Source organism: Dasypus novemcinctus, chromosome 23 (genome assembly GCF_030445035.2).
Source record: "Dasypus novemcinctus isolate mDasNov1 chromosome 23, mDasNov1.1.hap2, whole genome shotgun sequence".
NCBI classification, from domain to species: Eukaryota; Metazoa; Chordata; class Mammalia; order Cingulata; family Dasypodidae; genus Dasypus; species Dasypus novemcinctus.
Genome location: NC_080695.1, coordinates 32,926,200 through 32,945,597, shown reverse-complemented (window position 1 = coordinate 32,945,597; position 19,398 = coordinate 32,926,200). Strand labels below are relative to the sequence as shown.

Genomic DNA, 19,398 nt, shown 5'->3' with positions numbered 1-19,398 from the left:
ATTACATGATTTCTTTGAGCCAATTATCATGGCTAGTAAGATATAGCTAAATGTGGTGTTAGTCCCACTCAAACCCCTTACCTGAGAATAGGACCTTGGTGGGCCTAAGCGGGAAATGGATACAGACAATCCATGTCTACTATAGTTGTATTTTAGTGTTGTTTTGAGGATTAGAGATAGTATGCAGAGGGAATCCTTTGCACTTCTGACATTGTTACATGTCAAGTAACCCGATATTATAATAATTGTGATTATTAGGAGATTTCACTAATATTAGCAAATGTTTTCTAATAAAATGTTTCTAGGAATGCTTGCAAGATATATTGACTCCCGAGGATATTTTTTATCAAACATGACATTAACCTCTGAGGTCTAAGGTGATCTAGTTATAATAGACTCATAACTGATATTTCTTTCTGTGGTCTAGGGTCCTCCAAACCATCTTCCATATTGCTGCTAGGGTGAAATTCCCAACATGTAAATCTGATCGTATCATTTCCTGCTCAAAAGCCTCCAGTGACTCCCATTGCCTACAGCTGCTGAGCTTTCAGACATTAATGTACCTAAAAAATCACATGAGGTATTTTTTTAAAGATTTATTTTATTTATTTCTCTCCCTTTCCCCACCATTGTCTGCTCTCTGTGCCCATTCGCTGTGTGTTCTTCTATATCCACTTGCATTATCCAATGGCACTGGGAAATTGCGTCTCTTTTTTGTTGTGTCATCTTGCTGTGTCAGCTCTCCATGTGTGTGGCACCACTCCTGGGTGGGCTATGAATTTTTCACGCAGGGTGACTCTCCTTGAAGGGCATACACCTTGAGCATGGGGCACCCCTATGTGAGGGTGCCCCTGTGTGGCACAGCACTCCTTGCACGTGGTAGCACTATGCATAGGCCAGCTTACCACATGGGTCAGGAGGCCCTGGGGATCGAACCCTGGATCCTCCATATGGTAGGCAGATGCTCTATCAGTTGAGCCACGTCTGCTTCCTGGTACTTTTATTTTTTATTTTCTGATTTTATTTTATTTTTCATTTGTAAATTCCCTTTTGATTTTTTTAAACTTTATTTTTAAAGAAATTTTAGACAGAAAAATTACATAAAAAATATAGGGGACTCCCATATACTCCCTCCCCCTCTCACATTTCCCCCTATTAATAACATCTTATATTAGCCTGGTGCACTTGTTACAATTGCAAGCAAGACAGTCCCATCCATCTACTCCATGGTAGAGACTCTTTGTTTTAGGGGATGGGCATTGTCCATCATCATTATTTTGTTAGTTGTCCTGAGCGAGTCCATTGAACTGGAAAGTATGTATGGCTGCAACTCTGTTGAGATTCAGGGCTCAACCAGCATATGGACAGGCTGAAGATTTAAGTCTCTGGGACATATATTTAACAGGTGTAGTGCTATTTATAAGTTCAAATAAAAGGAATAGAAGAATCATGTGTAGGGAAACTATAAATGAGTCTATCTCTGTTACATTGGGAAAATAAGTTAACACATATATTCCAAGTAGGGCCCACCCACGTGCTGGTGATTTCATGGGGTTGTGTGCCACATAAAGTATTTTTAAGATAGAGGTTTTAATTTGGTAGGTCTGAGATGGGGTTCAAGAGTCTTCATATTAAAAAGCTTTAGGCAGTGCTGTGGCTGCTGCTCTGAGGGTTGCAATGAATAGCTAGGTCTACAGAAAATGAACAAATGCTCTATGTGGTAAAGACCCTCAGTAATCTGACCTCACCTCTATCCTTGGCCTCATCTCCCATCATGTCCCTGGCCACATCATACTTTGTAGCCATGTCAAAATGCCACAAGCATTTACATGCCATTGAACCTTTTACATGCCCTTCCCACTGCCTAGAAACTACACCCCTGCCATCTTCCTTTTCATGTTTTACTACTGCCTAATAATCTTCCAGTCTTTTGTTAGAAAATTTACCTGACATGCCATTCCAGATTCAATTAAGAGGTCTTCTTCCAAAATTCCATAGCACTGAGGGACTGGGGTTTGTTTTGTTTTGTTTTGTTTTGTTTGCCTCTCTCACCCACAGAGATATTATTTTTCTTGAAGAGCAAGGGCTGCTGTTTTTGTTTTCATAGTAATAACAACAACAAAAACAGTTTATTAGGTGCTAGATACTGTGTTAAAGACTACCCATGTGTTATCTCATTCAATCTCACTTAAGCATCACATCTACCCTGTGAGGTAGATGTTTTTCGGGACTCAATTTATATATATATATTTTTTTTTTCATGGTTTTATTTATTTATTTTTTTAATGTTACATTAAAAAAAATACTAGGTCTCCATAAACCCCCCAACTCACTCACCTCACTGCTCCCACATCAACAACTTCTTTCATCATTGTGGGACATTCATTGCATTTGGTGAATACATTTTGGAGCACTATTGCACCATGCGGATAATGGTTTACACTGTAGCTAACACTCTCCGCCAGTCCACCCAGTGGGCCAGCATCTGTCCCTGCAGTACCACCCCGAACAATTCCAAGTCCTGAAAATGCCCCCAAATCATATCTCTTTTTCCCTAGTCCTACCCGCAGCAGCTACCGTGGCCACATTCACCACATCAATGCTACAATTTCTTCCATTGCTAATCAAAATAGTTCCATAATAGAATATCAGTAAGTCCACTCTAAACCATACTTATTTCTCCATCCTGTGGACCCTGGGAGGTTTATGTCTCCTCCACCACTATATTGAGAGGGGGCTGAGATTCCACCTGGATGATGGATTATATATATATTTTTAAGAGGAATAAAAAGAATCTGTTGGTTTATGGAACTGGAAACTCCTGAGGTATAAATGTGGAGACGTGTGTGTGTGCGCGTGCGCGTATATTTCAACTCACATACTACAAAAACAATATTCATTGTACATCTGTCTGAAGAAACACTCATGTTCAGAATATACAAGAATTCTATTCCTACAAATATATAATACAAATACACAAGTCTTAAAAAATGGGCAAAAGGCTTAGACAGAAACTTCATAAAAGATAAATAATAAGTGCATGAAAAAATGTTCAACATTTTTTGTTATCAAGGAAATACAAACCAAAACCACAAAACCACAAAGAGTTATCCTCGCATACCCCCTAAAAAGACAAATGAAGCAAAACAGAGCTAAACACCTGGTAAAACAATTGTGAGTTAGGATGTGGAGCAACTGGCACCTGACTGGAATGCTCTTACATCGCTGGTGGGGAGTGCCTAATGATCCAACCACTTCGGAGAACATTTTGCATTTCTTCTAAGGTTGAATATTTATTTACCAATGACTCAAAATTCCACCCCTAACTATTTACCCAAAATAAACAGAATCATGTGTCCAGAAAAAGACTTGTGTACAAATACTCATAGAAGCTTTTTTCAAAATAAGCAATGCCTAGAAACAACACAAATTTCCATCATTGGTTGAGTGGATAAATAAATTGTGATATATATTCATTCCATGGAGTATTGCACAACAACAAAATGAGCAAGCAACTCCTCTACACAGAAACATGATGAAGCTCAAAAACGTTAAATTGTGCAAATGAACCTTGACCAAAAAAAAACTTATGTGTGATGTTAGAAGTCAATAGTGGTTGTACTGGGGGGGGGGGGGCAGCAAATTAATCTGCAAAAAGACAAGAAGGAACTTTCTGGGGATGATGGAAGCATTCTGCATTTTGTTTTCAGTGGAGTTTACGTGAACATACACAATGTCAAAACTCATTAAACCAAACACTTAGGAATATATGTTTTATTGTATGAAAACTCCACCTCAATAAAAATAATTATGGAATACAGTAGAAAGTAAAACAATAAAGAAAAAGCCTTACTGGACAGGCAGAAATAGAAGATTCCCACTACTGTCATTCTGACCATTTTATGGTGGAGATAACTTTGGACTTAGGTCAAATGGTTTGTACAGATTCACACAGCTAGTGTTAGAGCAAGACCACAGCAGCTATGTGTTAACCACTATGTTACTGTATCTTTCTGGCATCTACCCAGGTCTAGGACAGAGTAGGTATACATTAAAAGGTTGTTGAATGAAAGCATTTGGGATGAGGGCTGATATAGTTGTACCTTAACCAGGTAAAGGAACCACAAATTAAGCAAGATAAGAGGACTGTAGAGATGTATCCTCATACTAGGGTTGTATCAAGGGATAGTCCTGCTACCCGTATTGGAGGAATAGTTCATTTGTTCTGGAAGTGAAATATGCTGGAAGCAAGTAGACTTCCAGGATTTGCTCGATTGAACCTGATGGTGAATGGGCCATAGTGCCCATTCAGTGATGTGTCTGGGTCCATATGTGAACTGTGCAGAAAGCGAACCTGAACCTATTTGTGTGGTTCACTGCCAAGGCTTGAGAAATGAGAAACAGGAAATGTTTCTCCTTGAGGAAAGAGTGTCCAGTGACTTTCTGCACAAGGGATTATGTTACTTCTCTGCTTAAATACACCCTTTGTCCAAGCATGAATTGTACCCAGTCAATACATGGATCCAGATTTTATGGAGCCCTCTATAAACAATTAGAGGGGATGCTCTTTAAGCAAACAATAAATACAAATATCATATTTTTCAAATAAATCACATATGACCATGTGAACATGCTTTCAGGCCTCTTTGAAGGCCTTGGAGGGGCCTCAAACAAGTGAGGGACTAACTAAAGCTTCAGCTTCATTTGCTTCATGGTAAAGTCTTGTGCCCAAGGATTTTCATGTAATCTGCTTACTTACCATCTCACTCAATTCATACCCTCCCCTTACTCATATCCCCAACCATCTGTTCAGCTCCAGATTTTTGGAATTTCTCACTGCTCTCTGAATTTACTAGGCTAATGGTTCTCAACATTTACTTGTGACCCAGTGTCCCCTTTTTATAAAAAGAAATATTTTATAGAACCTCCTGAAATAAATGTCATAGATTATTTAACCAATCCCCATGCATAACTGAAAAAAAATCAATATAATGACCTAAATGTAATATAAAGAAGAGATAAAATGAAAGAAATTTATTATGAAATAATATGCATACCATAATGTAAATGTTGGTCATGATTACACCAAAGGCCAGGCATGTCCTCACAATTTACCAAACTGCTCAGGGCAAGGTGCATTCAGTGTTGGGAAGATTTACTCCATACCATATTGGCTGCTGGTTTTAGCATATCCTACACCCTCTCTTGGGACTGCCTTTTCCCCACTGAACTATCTTATAAGATCCTCCAGAACCAAGCTCCTTCCAAAAGCTTCCATTCACAGCCAACTGCTTCAAAAAGGATTGATACCTCTGCCCTCTGTGTCCCCACTATTCATCCAGACTTTTGGTTTTCCCTAGGTGCAGCACATTTTCCTTACTGATGTCTGAGGTGATTAATACTATTCATTATTTACCTCCAAAGACAAAGGCAGTGGGAGAATTGCAGGACTTCTTGTAGAGATAAGGCAAAGAAAGCCCTTCTCTAGGAACATTTCTATTTATGATCTTAGGAAGCTAGAACAAAAACGTATAAAGAGGAGCAATCTCTGCTAGGTTGATTTCAGAAGCAAGTATGTCATTTCATTTAAAAGCTCTTGTTTGAATCTCAGTTCCTTCTTTTACCCGAGGTGGGGCCTTGGTAAGCTTAGCTAATTGACCTATACCTCAGTTTCCTCATCTGCAAAGTGGATTTGGTGATATTATCTACCTCATAGGGCTGTTGAGAAGATGGCATGAGCAACAGTAGCAAAGTGCTTACACAGTGTTTTGCTTGATTAAGATGACTGTGTTTTCAAAACATCAGTGCTCCTACACTCCTGGATAGACTATAATAGGAGTTGGCAAGCTTTTTCTGTAGAGGAACAAATAGTAGATTTTAGACTTTTGGTTTATATGGTCTCTGTTTCAAGTATTTAACTCTGTTGTTGAAGCATGAACACAGACATAGACAATGTGTAAAAGAATATGCATGAATGTGTTCTGATAAAACTTCATTTACCACACAGGCAGCAGGCTGGATTTGGCCCATGGCCTGTAGTTTGCCCATTCTGCACTTAAAGATGTGGTAAAAAGATGATTTGTACCTAGAAGAAGGCAGTTTAACATAGCAGTTAAAAGCCTGGGGTATGTATATGCATTTTTTATTTTTCTTTTAATAAAAATTGGATAATATTTTACAATCTGTTCTGTAACCTGTTTTCTTTTTATTTATCAACACAGAGAGCACATAGTTTAGGTAAATAAATGCATTTATACAGCCTCATTTTTATTGCCTATACTACTAATACATTGTATGTGGATAAACCATCATTTATTTAGCCATTCATTTGCTGTTAGAGATTTAGAAACAGTTTTCCTTATTGTGGTTTATAATTATATATTTGTGATGCTATTCACTTAAAACTTTTTTTCCCTGCTGGAATGTGTGGTCCAGGAAAGCAAGAATTACAGTGTATTGCTCAGCACGAGCCTGGAACTTAAGTGTCATAAAACACAAAATCCAAATCCTCTCATTGACACTCACTGTCATTTTGGGGAAGTTAGCTTCTTCCAGCCACAGTTTCCTCACCAGTACAATTGTGGATCCAGAGTGGTATGGGGCAGGCATGACCTAGTGTGTGTAAAAGACTTGGGAAACTGCAAAGTAAATTCTCTACAAATCTAAAGTATCATTAAGGTGATGAACCATCATCCTTGGCTTCATTTATTCTCTTCTGACCAAGGAGAATATGTGCCCATTTCCCATGAGAGATGTCAGTTCTATTTTAAGAGATGAGAACACATGGTGCTGCTATGTATTTTAAATAAAGAATTGGGAAAGTTAGAAAATAAAAGTAATCTGCTTGGGTGTCTTCACTTAGCCATGATGTGACATTACAAAAGCTAAAATCACATCTGGTTGTTCAACTAAATCTTCATTTCTTTCTATTTTCATTCCTACTTTGTTATTTTCCATACAGAGATATTCTCAGGAGTGGTGATATCTGAACACAGGCCTGTGCTGGCATCTGGGGATTGTGTGGTTAGGGGAGGAAGAGATGTGATGTGGGGGCGTTTTCGGGACTTGGAGTTGTCCTGGGTGCTGCTGCGGGGACAGTTACTGGACATTGTATGTCCTCCCATGGCCCACTGGGTGGACTGTGGGAGAGTGTGGGCTATGGTGTGGACCATTGACCATGAGGTGCAGTGGTGCTCAGAGATATATTCACCGAGTGCAATGAATGTTTCATGATGATGGAGGAGGTTGTTATTATGGGAGGAGGAGTGGAGTGAGGGAGTGGGGGGTATATGGGGACCTCATATTTTTTTAATGTAACATTAAAAAATAAATTTAAAAAAAGAGAGGGATAGAGAGGACAGAGTACAAACTTCTTATGAGAAATCAACTTCAAAGAGGTGTGCAGGGTATGAACTTCCCAGGCACATAAACAGGGTTTCCGTGAACTCCAGACTTTCCAGGGCCAGGGCATAGGAAACAGGGAACTGAGGAAGAAGAAAGGAAGTCAGGGTCACCCAATTCTCAGATCCATGGCAGCAAAAATAGTTCCTAGCTTTTTCATTGGACCATTCTCGGCCCCTCAGGAGAACTGGGTCTGAACAACATGGTAGATCGAATCCATTTTGGTGAAGGCCTCCTGACTTGCATGCCTACAAAGAGGAGAAGAGCCAACAGAAACACACACATACACGTACAACAGGCTAATGCACAAAGATTGCTCTTTCATCAACCCACTGCAATCTGAGTCCTCATTGTCATCCTTTACAGAAAGCTTCTCCTAGAGGAAGTCTTCAACAAAGGGTCACCGTTCCACCATACCACTGTGTGGTTTATATGAATGTGTGTCCTGTCTTCAGAGAGGCATATTTCCAGAGATGCAATGCACTAAAATATCACAGATTTCCCCCTGTAAATGTTCCACCCATTCCTTCCAATGTATTTGTTGGACTTGCTTCTCTCTGCAAACACCCATTTGTTTTGCACTGGTAGTTCTATAGTTCTATGCTCATCAGTTCACACAACCCGGCCATCAGTCACATAGCTAAGGTCCCAGATGAAATTGCAACTTCTCTGGACATGTGCTCCATGGAATTCTCTGGAAGGAAGCACTTTATCATTTTTAAGACAAAGACTCTTACTGATGGAGAGACGTCTTTCACTCCCACCATGTGGCTGGTTGTTTTCAGAATAGGCCAAGGAATTCCACCTTTATCACAGTGTCTGACACTGATCCTAGAGTGCTGAGGACTTAGAAGGAAGGAATTAGAGCATCTTTTTCCTCCACCTGAATGTCCAAATGTCTACGAATGTACCATTACCCATTAAGCCAGCTTGTGATGACTCTCATGCAATATATTTAGGGAATGTCAAGACTATGCATTTGACCAACTGGCAAACTGAAATACTGACTTTCTGTATTGTCTATCACCCATTTATTTTTGATGCACCTGAATTGGAGCTCTGGAGATGGCCTATCTGGATTCGAACACCTTTTCTGCTACTTTGCAGCTGAAGGAACTTAGGAAAGTTACAAAATCTCTTTTACCCTCAGGATTTCTTGTTTGTGTCCCTTGGGGATAACATTGATGTCATAGCATTACTCCAGAATATTAAATGAAGTGACTACAAAATCCTTAGAATAATGGCTGGCACTTATTTAGCCCATTATTGTCTGGGTTATTATTATAATTATTATTACTATTATTATTAAAAGCAATGCATGTAGCTCTCCCTCTCCCAACATGGTGACCTCAGCAAAAAAGAATAATACAAAGAATAATACTATCTCCCCCCTGACTGAGGATGGGGCCTGGTGGAGAAGACAACTGTGTTCTCAAATCGGTTAGCTGGGCTGATGAAATAGACCACCTGAAAGGAGATGTTTCAACTACTTGACACAGTAATGATGATGATGTGTATAGGACCCCTCCAATTGACCATTCCATCCTTCTCACTGCTTCAAAGTCTGCTCAGGAACCCAATATTGACTGGAGCCATCTTCCCAGATTGCCTACCTATGTTGCTTTTCTAGGGAATCTGCCCTGTGATGTAACAGAAGACTCTATTAAAGAATTCTTTAGAGAATTATTAATAAGTACCAGTGCAGTGTGTTTACCACACGAACTGAGCAATCCAGAGAGGTCGAAAGGTTTTGCTTATGCTGAATTTGAAGACCTGAATTCCCTGCTCAGTGCCCTGAGCCTCAATGATGAGTCTCTAGGTAAGAGGAGAATTTAAGTGGATGTTGCTGATCAAGCACACGATAAAGACAGAGATGATCATTCTTTTGGCTGAGATAGAAATTGGGATTCTGACAAAACAGATACAGACTGGAGGGCCCTTCCTGCCACAGAGAGCTTTGATGACTACACACCTAGAAGAGGTGATGGTGGCTTTGGAGACCAGTATCATGATCATTATGATTCAAACTGGTATCATAATGGCCAACATTGGGACATGGAGACATGGATTGATATGGGATCGAGATCACTTTGATGACAGAGGCAGCAGAAACTATGATAGAGGCTATGACTCCAGGATAGGCAGCAGCAGAAGACCATTTGGTAGTGGGTAGTACAGGAATGATGACAACAGAGAAGGCGGGGACTGCTATGAAGACCAGTACAACAGACAGGATGATTGGTTGTGGAGCTCCAGAGATGATTACTCTCAATCATTATAAGTGAGAGGATGGAGGTCTCTCCTCCCCCACTCCAAAGATCCAAACTGAATCCAAAGCTTCAGAATACTAAAGAAGATGACTCCTCTACTCGCCCTTCCCAGTCCAGTTAAGCAGCTTCTGTTTTTGGAGGGGCAAAGCTCGTTGATACAGCTACTAGTTTACAGGAAGTAGAAGAATGGCTGCAGAAGGAACAGGAGAAATTGCAGCATCAGCTGGATGAGCCAATGCTAGAACGATGGCCTCGAGAAAGACACCAAAGTTGGGGAAGTGAAGAAACTCAGGAACAGGAACGGTCAAGGACAGAAAGTGAGTCATCACAGAGAAGAACTCTGACACATCTGGCAGAAATGCGTGGAGAGAGAACAAGAAGCCTCTAGAAAATGAAATACTGAGGAAGGAAGAAGACACTTATTCTCCAACTTCTAAGCCTCCCAAACCTGATCAACCTCTGAAGCAGGAGTTTGTTCCATGGACCCCTTTGCCAGTCAGGTGAAAACCAAGGACCACTTCTTAGAATGTAGTGGCAGATAGTTTTATGACACTCAACATTGGTATGTCTTTACACTAAATTTTAGAATTATTCAAAATTATGTTTTACAGCTTCCCCATACTTTCAATACCTGATAATCTAACATGGTTCAACGTCTATTCAAATGGTCCCTTTTGGCAAACATTTAGAAATTTGAGTTTTCCTACAGCCTCATAAAACCATCTCTGCCATCCTTACCAACTTTTTTACAGGCAGTTATCCATTGCACTTAGAACATGCTACATCAAAATAAAAATCATACTGAATAACACAGTGAACCCAGAGGAGGATGAGGATAGTGGCTGAGGTACAAATGCAAGAGAGTCCCTCTGTGAGCTAGAGCAGATGTATGTCACTATTGCAGGGTGATGGTAATATGGAAAACTACAATTGGTGTGACCTACAGACTGTGGTTAACAGCAATACTATAATATTCTTGCATCAATGTCAAAGCTGTACTGTGTTGATAAAAGAGGTGTATGGAAAAAGTGTGCCAAATGTATGCTACGGAACATGATTGGTGGTAATAGTTTGATGATATTATCTCATAATCTGTAACATATGTTCCACCATGGTATGGTGTTGTATGGGATATCTATACATCTGTATGATTGTTTTGCAAGTTCACAACATCTGCAGCAAATATTTATTTTTAAAAAATAGCGTAGGTTGGGGGAAAAATACACCAAGTGTAAGATAAGGACTATAGTTGGTAATAATATTTTGACGACGTTCTTGCATAGTTTGTAACAAATGTTTCACAGCAATGCAAAGTGTTGGTGGAGGGGTGATGTATGAGACTCCTGTGTGACATTATTTATTTTTATTTTGTAACAATACAATCTTTACTACACATTTATTGTTTATGCATGTTCATGTATGAATGATATACTTAAATAAAAATACATTTTAAAAAAATCATACTAAGCCCACACTATACTGTGTAGTATTTAATAAATATATCACACCTGCAATAACCTGTCCCTACAAGAATAATGTTTTTTTAAATTTTCATTTGAAGCTCATGTACCTGCTGAAATTTTCCAAGGATCCCAGCGGTCTGTGGACACCTGGTTATGAACCCCTGCCCTAAAGTTATGCCAAAGAATACTTGGGTGAAGTGAAGCTCTAATCCTCCTGCTCCATCTCAGAACTCAGACACAGAGCAGCAATGTCCTACAAGTGGGAGCTTCAGATCAACCATCTGACGAAGGACCAGCAAGGTGAACACAAAGTAGATGGCGCGAGTGTCCCAAATAGGCCAAAGTGGGCACTTCATCCGTGGTCTGGGAAATGGAGGGAACAAAGACCACTGAAAGGAGTCTGATAGGAAAGGTGGCAAAAAGGACTAAGACTCCAGATATGCACCTGAGCCAAAGAAAACTGAGGAAAATCCAGCCTCTAAGTTCAGTTCTGCAAGCAAGTATGCTGCTCTCAAGGTTGATGGTAAAGATGGAAATGAGAAGGAAGATTATACCGAATAAACCTCTACATCCTGTGCTTCCTCCAAGTCTCACTCCATCCTGGAACATTCAAGAAGAAATCAAACCTCTATCCAGATGAGACAAAATTAAAGATACCATCTCCTGCAGACCTTTCTTAACTTAAAAAAAAATGAAATGAATTTCTTTTGCATGCTGCTGCAACCTTTAAAGTATTGAACTAACTGGGGAATTGCCAATGTAGTCAGAAAGAGGCATACAGCTTTTAAAGGAAAAGTTGTGCGTTTTTATGACCATGCAGTTGCCGGTGTGATTAGTGCCTAGGGACCTCCATTTAGCAGAAATGGTAATGACAGTGATTCAGTGTCTGGAATCTGGTTGGGCAGTAGGGCAATTAAAGGAAGAGTGAGATTTCTTCCTTTTAATTCCTACTATCCTATTATTGCATATATGAATTCTGAAAGCTTATCAAACTACATTTTCCATTTATGGAAAGATAAGGTAAATAGTCTCTGAGGTCATTTTAGTCTCTTCTTATTTAATTCTGAGCTTTTGGGGCCAGTCTAAGGGGAATTCCTTCATTTTTCTCCTCAGGGATGTAGTTGGGAGTGAGTCTACAGGCTATGAAAAAATAAGACTGCTCTGTGACCAAAATAAATGTGAAAGTCATGGTTTGAAAAGAAGCTTGGGAGGTGATGAATTATTTTGCACCAGGTAATAGAGAAATAGTGTGCCCTCCAATAAACACATAATTGATTATTTCCTGGAGCAGGAAACACTAAAGGGTTGCAGGAATTCCCAGGTCCTTTATGTGTCCTGATTTTGCACTTTCTAAACACTATCCTTTATATCTATATTCTTTTGAAACCTTGAAGCTTTAAAAATTTAGTCTCATCATCGTTGTACTTCCTCATGCTACCCTTTACTATCACCTCTCCAAAACCTAGCTTCTATTTAAGTCACATACCTAATCTCTTAGACATTTTATATCTTAGCCACTAGGGAACCATCAAATGAGGAATTATTGCTTTTCTCAAGCAAATTGGCTCCTTGAAATCTTTACTCTTCTTCCATCCATCTATTTCTGCTCCTGCTTCTTTGACCCCTTTTACAGGTCAGAAAACTCTAGGATTAATGGTCTTGAGTGGTGAATAAGGGTGGATAAATAGGGACAGTTAAATTGGGACCATTTCTTACAAACTTGATTAGTTATTTTTTTATTTTTTATAAGTTCCCTCCTCTCTCTACTGAAATCTCAGTTTGGATTGTTATAATGTGGCCTGAACCTATGTTTTTTTATTTGTTTTGTTTCTGTTTTTGTTTTTAGCTTCTCTTGAGAGAATAAATGATGGAGAAAACTATTTAACAAGATCCTGGTTTTTCTTGGGAAAAAATTTATTTTGAAACAAAATAGCTTAACTTGCCTGCTTTCATGTACACCTTTTGTAGGGGTCAGCTTGGTAAATGGCGTCCTTTCCACCATGGACAGTGATGGTACCTGCAGAGAATTAAAACCTTGGTCTCTTGTTTGCAAGTCTTTCTCACATCAATCCAAGGTTAGACCCTGTTCACCCATGCTGGATGTTGCAGCAGTGAACATAATAAATAATTTACCCAGTGGACATAAAAATCATTCTAAGTGAATTAATTTTAAGTAATTGCATGGGTTGGCTGTAAAGTGGGCTTTTAGAGAAAGAGATACAAGGGGTGAAAGTTTTTTAAATTTAAACTATTTCCTGTAGATCATGAAAAGGTCGGGTTTACTCTCTTCATGTCTACCTTCCTTCCAAATACTTGTATCCAAAACTGTTCTTTCCTATTCCCATACCCTGTCCCCATTAAAACAAATAGGGATGATTTTTTTCCATCTCCTGAATACAGTAAAATTTATACAAAAATCTCTTCTATGAAAATGATTTGTAATCTGTAGAATTAATACCTGGTAGGTAAAATCCTCATTCTTTGGGTTGTGGGATTTTTGTTTTCTCCAAGTAAATCTGATTTTTTTTTAAAGTAAGGTATGTACATTTGAAAAATGGTGACTATAATGAAGAAACATGTTTTATTTTCTACTAGTCTTTTATTTTTTTGAACAAAATAAATAATGATCAGGCAATATTACACTATCGTGATAATTTTCTCTTATTAAATATTTTTCAAAGACATACTTTTGATGTCTTTGAACTATTTCATTATATAGTGTATAAACCATAATGAGCTCAAAACTCTGGTATTAGTTGTTTAGTTTTTCTTTTGTATTTTTGTGGTGTATAATTACATTTTCATATCATTTGCCTAATACTTTTCTCTTCTTTTAGACTCAACTCCATGAAGGCAATTACTGGTAACTGTGTTGGTAATATTAGATGATGCTGTGATGAAAAATTCTTTTACTTATTTTGTGTCTGCTAATTTCCTCAGGATCAATTCAAATGAGTAGAATTGCTGAAAGAATACTTTATTCATTTTAGGATTTTGATACTTATTTCTTTGCCCTTCGGAAAACTTCTATCAATATATAGACCTACGAGCAAGTAGATTTGAAAAGTTCTAACTTTTTTCTCAATAAAACTAGAGATTGTAATTATTTTGTACTTTGCAAAAATAATAGGTAAAAAGTGTTTTCTTATAATTAAAATTTGCACCATTGGATTTTTTTGTCTTTATTTTTTAAATATTGCATTCAAAAAATATGATGTCTCCATATACCACCCACCCCCTCAACCCACTCCTCCCCCCATAGCAACAATCTCCTCCATCATCATGAGACATTCATTGCATTTGGTGAATACATCTCTGAGCACAACTGTACCTCATGGTCAATGGTCCACATCATAGCCCACACTCTTCCCTGTTCCACCCAGTGGGCCATGGGAGGACATACAATGTCTGGTAACTGTTCCTGCAGCATCACCCAGGACAACTCCAAGTCCTGAAAATGCCTCCACATCTCAACTCTTCCTCCCATTCCCTGCACCCAGCAGCCACCATGGCACTTTCTCCACACCAATGCCACATTTTCTTCGATTACTAATCACAATAGTTCATGAAAAGAATATCAGTAAGTCCACTCTAATCCATATTCTATTCCTCCATCCTGTGGACCTTGGAGTGGTTGTGTCCACTCCACATCTATATCAAGAGGGGGCTTAGATTCCACATGGATGCTGGATGCAATTCTCCTGCTTTCAGTTGTAGGCACTCTTGGCTCCCTGGTGTGGTGGTTGACCTTCTTCAACTCCATGGTAGCTGAATAGGGTAAGTCCAACAAACCAGAGTGTAGGAGCTGAAGTCTGTTGAGGCTCAGGGCCTGGCTAGCATATGGTCAGTTCAGAGATTCAGATCCCCTGAGTATATATTAAGCCCCAGCACCAACTACAGTTCTGGCAAAAGTAACAGGAGAGGCTTGTGAAAAAAGGTCACATCTGAGTCCAGCTCCATCACACAGAAACACAAACTCCAAAGAAAGGCCAACTGACATGGCACTGAATTCCATCTGCCATGATCATAGAACCTGTGGGTCTCTGTATTCCTGAGAAGAACCAATACCCAGGGTTGTATCTATTTTATCTGTCTCTGGGAATCTGCTGAGGTGTGCATAAGGGCAACCCCTCTGATAACCTCCCAGTTCTTTTTTGGAGACTCATAGCCATATAAACTCATTTGTCCTTTCCATTTCCCCCTTGATTCAGGTCAAAAAGCATTTTTAACTCCTGGTATTATATGAGACTGAGATATTCTGCTGGTTCAAGTTGAACCTTTTATTCAAGGTAATTTTCTAGTTACGTCATCAGCTAGTAGTTGGTAGTGATCCCTTGGCACCAGGGAGGATCATCCCCGGGAGTCATGTCCCATGCTGGGGGGAAGGCAATGAATTTACATGCTGAGTTTGGCTTCGAGACTGGCCACATTTGAGCAACACAGAAGCTCTCCTGAGGTAATTCTTAGGCACCCTGAAGCTCTAGGCCTTGTTCTTATTTCAGGTGCATAGGCTCACAAGCATAGTCATTAGTATCAAGGGCTCATTGTTGGATCTTCATTCTTTTTTGGTCTTCGCCATTGCACTTGGGGATTGTTGCTCTTCCCTTAGGGACTGTGATAGAGCTCCCCTGGCTAGGAACTCAGCACTCACTCAGTTGTTGTTTTTAATTGTATCCACTATGAAAATATCCAAACATTTTTATGTACCCTGGATATATGCCCTATAGAACTCCCTGCCAACCATGTGTCCCCTGTCAATAACATCCCACACCAGTATACCTCTGCTGCCATTGTTGAACCTCTCTGTGATCCAAAACTTCCTGAAAAGTGAAGCCCAATATATTGCCAGGTTCCCTTAATAGTAAAATGGAATATAGCGATGAGTTCAAAGGTTAGATATAGAATACATATTAATTTGGAAAAATTATGGTAATAATAAATTGGGGTATCAAAAAATTAAAAATGCAAAAGCTTTGTTTTGGATGTTTTGCCTTCCATCACTGCAATAAGTGTTGCCCTGTATGCAAATTAGCAAGGCAACCACCTCCATCCTTTCCTCAGTGTCTAACGTCCTTTCCTCTTCTTTTCTTTTTTCTAATTATTAAGCTTATCTTCACAAGAGATTTAGATCACAGTAATTCATATATACAATATACAGCACTCCCACATATCCAACATAAAACCTTTTCCCTTCCACAGCAATAATCTTCTTACATATTCATACTATATTTACTGAAATTGATGTACAGGTATTGAGACAATAGCTTTCAAACAAGGTAATACTTGTGTTTACATCATGGTTTATATTTTAGACTATACGATTTTCTAAATTTTTAGTTATTTTATGTTTTACATTATGATTTACATTTTAGCCTATCAGCCCTTGTATATTTTTGGTGTAATTTTACATGTCTTATATCCATCCTTGTGTACTCTCATGAAACACTACTATTCCCCACACAGTTACATTGATTCCATCTATTTAATACCTCTTTCCCCCTCCCCTTAGGGCCCACAGTGACAGTCAATCTTCATTGCTTGAAGGGCCATGTTCAGAGATAATTTCAGCAGTGTGTTGAGGGCTTGACATACTCAACTCCCCTAATGCACTGGGAGCCACCGTTTCTCTTGAGAGATACAGTTCCCTCTATTTGATGGCCTCAGTCCTCCCTGGGATGTGGGTATACCTTCACTCTCATTATATGGGTCTCTATCCAATGATATAACCCACTATGGCAAAATGAGCATTCACATATTCCCTAGGAGCCTTCCTGCATCAGATTATCCCCTTTAAGCATCTTAAACAGGTAATTTTCCTTATCATATTTTTGAAAAGGTTTTCTCAGCGTTATACTCTCAACCAAATACCTGACAATCTCCTATGTTCATATGTTGCCCCACCCTCCCCCCCAATTTCTTGGGCAATATTACCCATCCTCCCATCCCTAGCCCCCCTCAAGCCCACAAAACCCCACCTAAAGGTAACCCTATGCCCCCATTTTATCCCTTCCTTGTACAAATACTTACCTCCATCTTATCATAGATTTCATATATGTAGGTATCAGCTTACATCCTTCCTCTAACCCCCAATTTCTTGTAAGCCTATCATCCAGTCTCTAGCTCTTTGAGACAGCTTGGTTTACTTATTTCATATCATTGAGGTCATTAAGTATTTGTCCTTCAATACCTGGGTTGCTTCACTCAACATAAGGTTCTCAAGATTCATCCATGTTATTACGTGGGTTTGTAGTGTATTCGTTCTTGAAGCCGTATAGTATTCCATTGTATGTATATACCACATTTTATTTATCCATTCATCTGTTGAAGGGCATTTGGGTTGATTCCAACTTTTGGCAGTAGTGAACAATGCTGCTATGAACACTGGTGTGCATATATCAGTCCTTTTTTTCAGTTCTACTGGGTATATACCCAGCAGTGGAATTGCTGGGTCATATGGCAAATTTGTAGCTAGTTTTTTGAGAAACTGCCAAACTGTCCTCCAGAATGGTTGGATCCTTCTGCATTCCCACCAGCAGTGGATGAGTGTTCCCACTCCTCCACATCCTTTCCAGCATTTGTAGTCTTCTGTTTTTTCACAGCTGCCAATCTTATGGGAGTAAGATGGTATCTGACTGTAGTTTTGACTTGCATTTCCCTGATAGCTAGAGATTGGGAGCATTTTTTCATGTGCTTTTTAGCCATTTGTATCTCTTCTTTGGAGAAGTGTCTGCTTAAACATTTTCCCATTTTTTAAATGGGTTGTTTATCTTTTTATTTTCAAGATATAGGAGTTCTTTATATATGCAGGTTATAAGTCTCCTACAGATATATGTTTACCAAATATTTTCTACCATTGTGTAGGCTCTCTTTTCACTTTCTTGAGGAGCAGAAGGCTTTAATTTTGGGGAAGTACCATTTATCTATTTGTTCTTTTGCTGCTCATGCTTTTGGTGTGAAGTTCATGAAGCCATTTCCTATTACAAGGTCTTGTATATGCTTCTCTACACTCCAAAGTCTTTATTGTCTTGACTCTTATATTTAGGTCTTTGATCCATCTTGAGTTGATTTTTGTATGAGGTGTGAGATGGTAATCCTCTTTCATTCTTTTACATATGGATATCCAGTTCTCTAGGCACCATTTGTTGAATAGGCCATTCTCTCCCAGTTGAGAGGGTTTGGTGGCTTTATTGAATAGTATATGACTATATATATGAGGATCTGTATCAGAACTCTCAGTTTGGTTCCACTGGTCATTGTGTCTCTCCTTGTGCCAATACCATGCTGTTTTCACTACTGTAGCTTTGTAGTATGTTTTGAAGTCAGGTAGTGTGGTTCCTCCAATTTTGTTTTTTCTTTTTCAATATGTCTTTGGCTATTTGGGACCTCTTTCCTTTCCAAATCAATTTCATAGCTAGTTTTTCCTTTCCTTAAAGAATGCTGTGTTGATTTTTATTGGGCTTGCATTGAATGTGCAGATCACTTTTGGTAGGATAGACATCTTTCTATTTAGTCTTCCTATCCATAAGCAGGGAATATTCTTCCATTTATTTAGGTGTTCTCTGATTTCCTTGAACAGTCTTGTGTAGTTCTCTGTGTATAAGTTTTTTACATCCTTAGTTAAATTTATTCCTAGGTATTTGATTTTTTAATTTACTATAGTAAATGGTATTTGTTTCTAAATTTCCTCCTGAGCTTGCTCATTATTGGTGTGCAGACATGCTACTGATTTTTGCACATTGTTCTTATAACCTGAGACTTTACTAAACTCATTTATGAGTTCTAGAAGCTTTGTTGTAGCCCTCTCAGGGTTTTCTATGTATAGGATCATGTCATATGCAAATAATGAAATTTTGACTTCTTCCTTTCCAATCTGAATGCCTTTTATATCTGGTTCTTGCCTCAGTGCTCAAGCAAGTACTTCTAAGACAATGTTAAATAGAAGGGGTGAGAGTGGGCATCCTTGTCTTGTTCCTGATCTAAGAGGGAAGGATTTTAGGATTTCACCATTGTAAATGATGTTGGCTGTGGGTTTTTCATATATACTCTTTATCATGTTCAAAAAATTTCCTTGTATTCCAATCTTTTGCAGTGTTTTTATCAAGAAAACATGCTGTGTTTTGTCAAATGCTTTTTCAGCATCTGTAGATATAATCATGTGATTTTTTTTCCTTCAATCTGTTTATATGGTGTATTACACTGATTGGTTTTCTTATGTGGAACCATCCTTGCATACCTGGAATGAATCCCATTTGGTCATGGTGTAT

General features: G+C 38.8%; 1 protein-coding gene and 1 pseudogene across 1 annotated transcript in view; both read left to right on the top strand.

Annotated features, from left to right (window-relative positions):
• The window catches only part of HS3ST4 (heparan sulfate-glucosamine 3-sulfotransferase 4), a 529,209-nt gene that overhangs the window by 164,413 nt on the left and 345,398 nt on the right, over nucleotides 1-19,398 (top strand). The window lies entirely within an intron of this gene.
• Nucleotides 8,803-11,972, top strand: LOC139437469 (eukaryotic translation initiation factor 4B pseudogene; annotated as a pseudogene).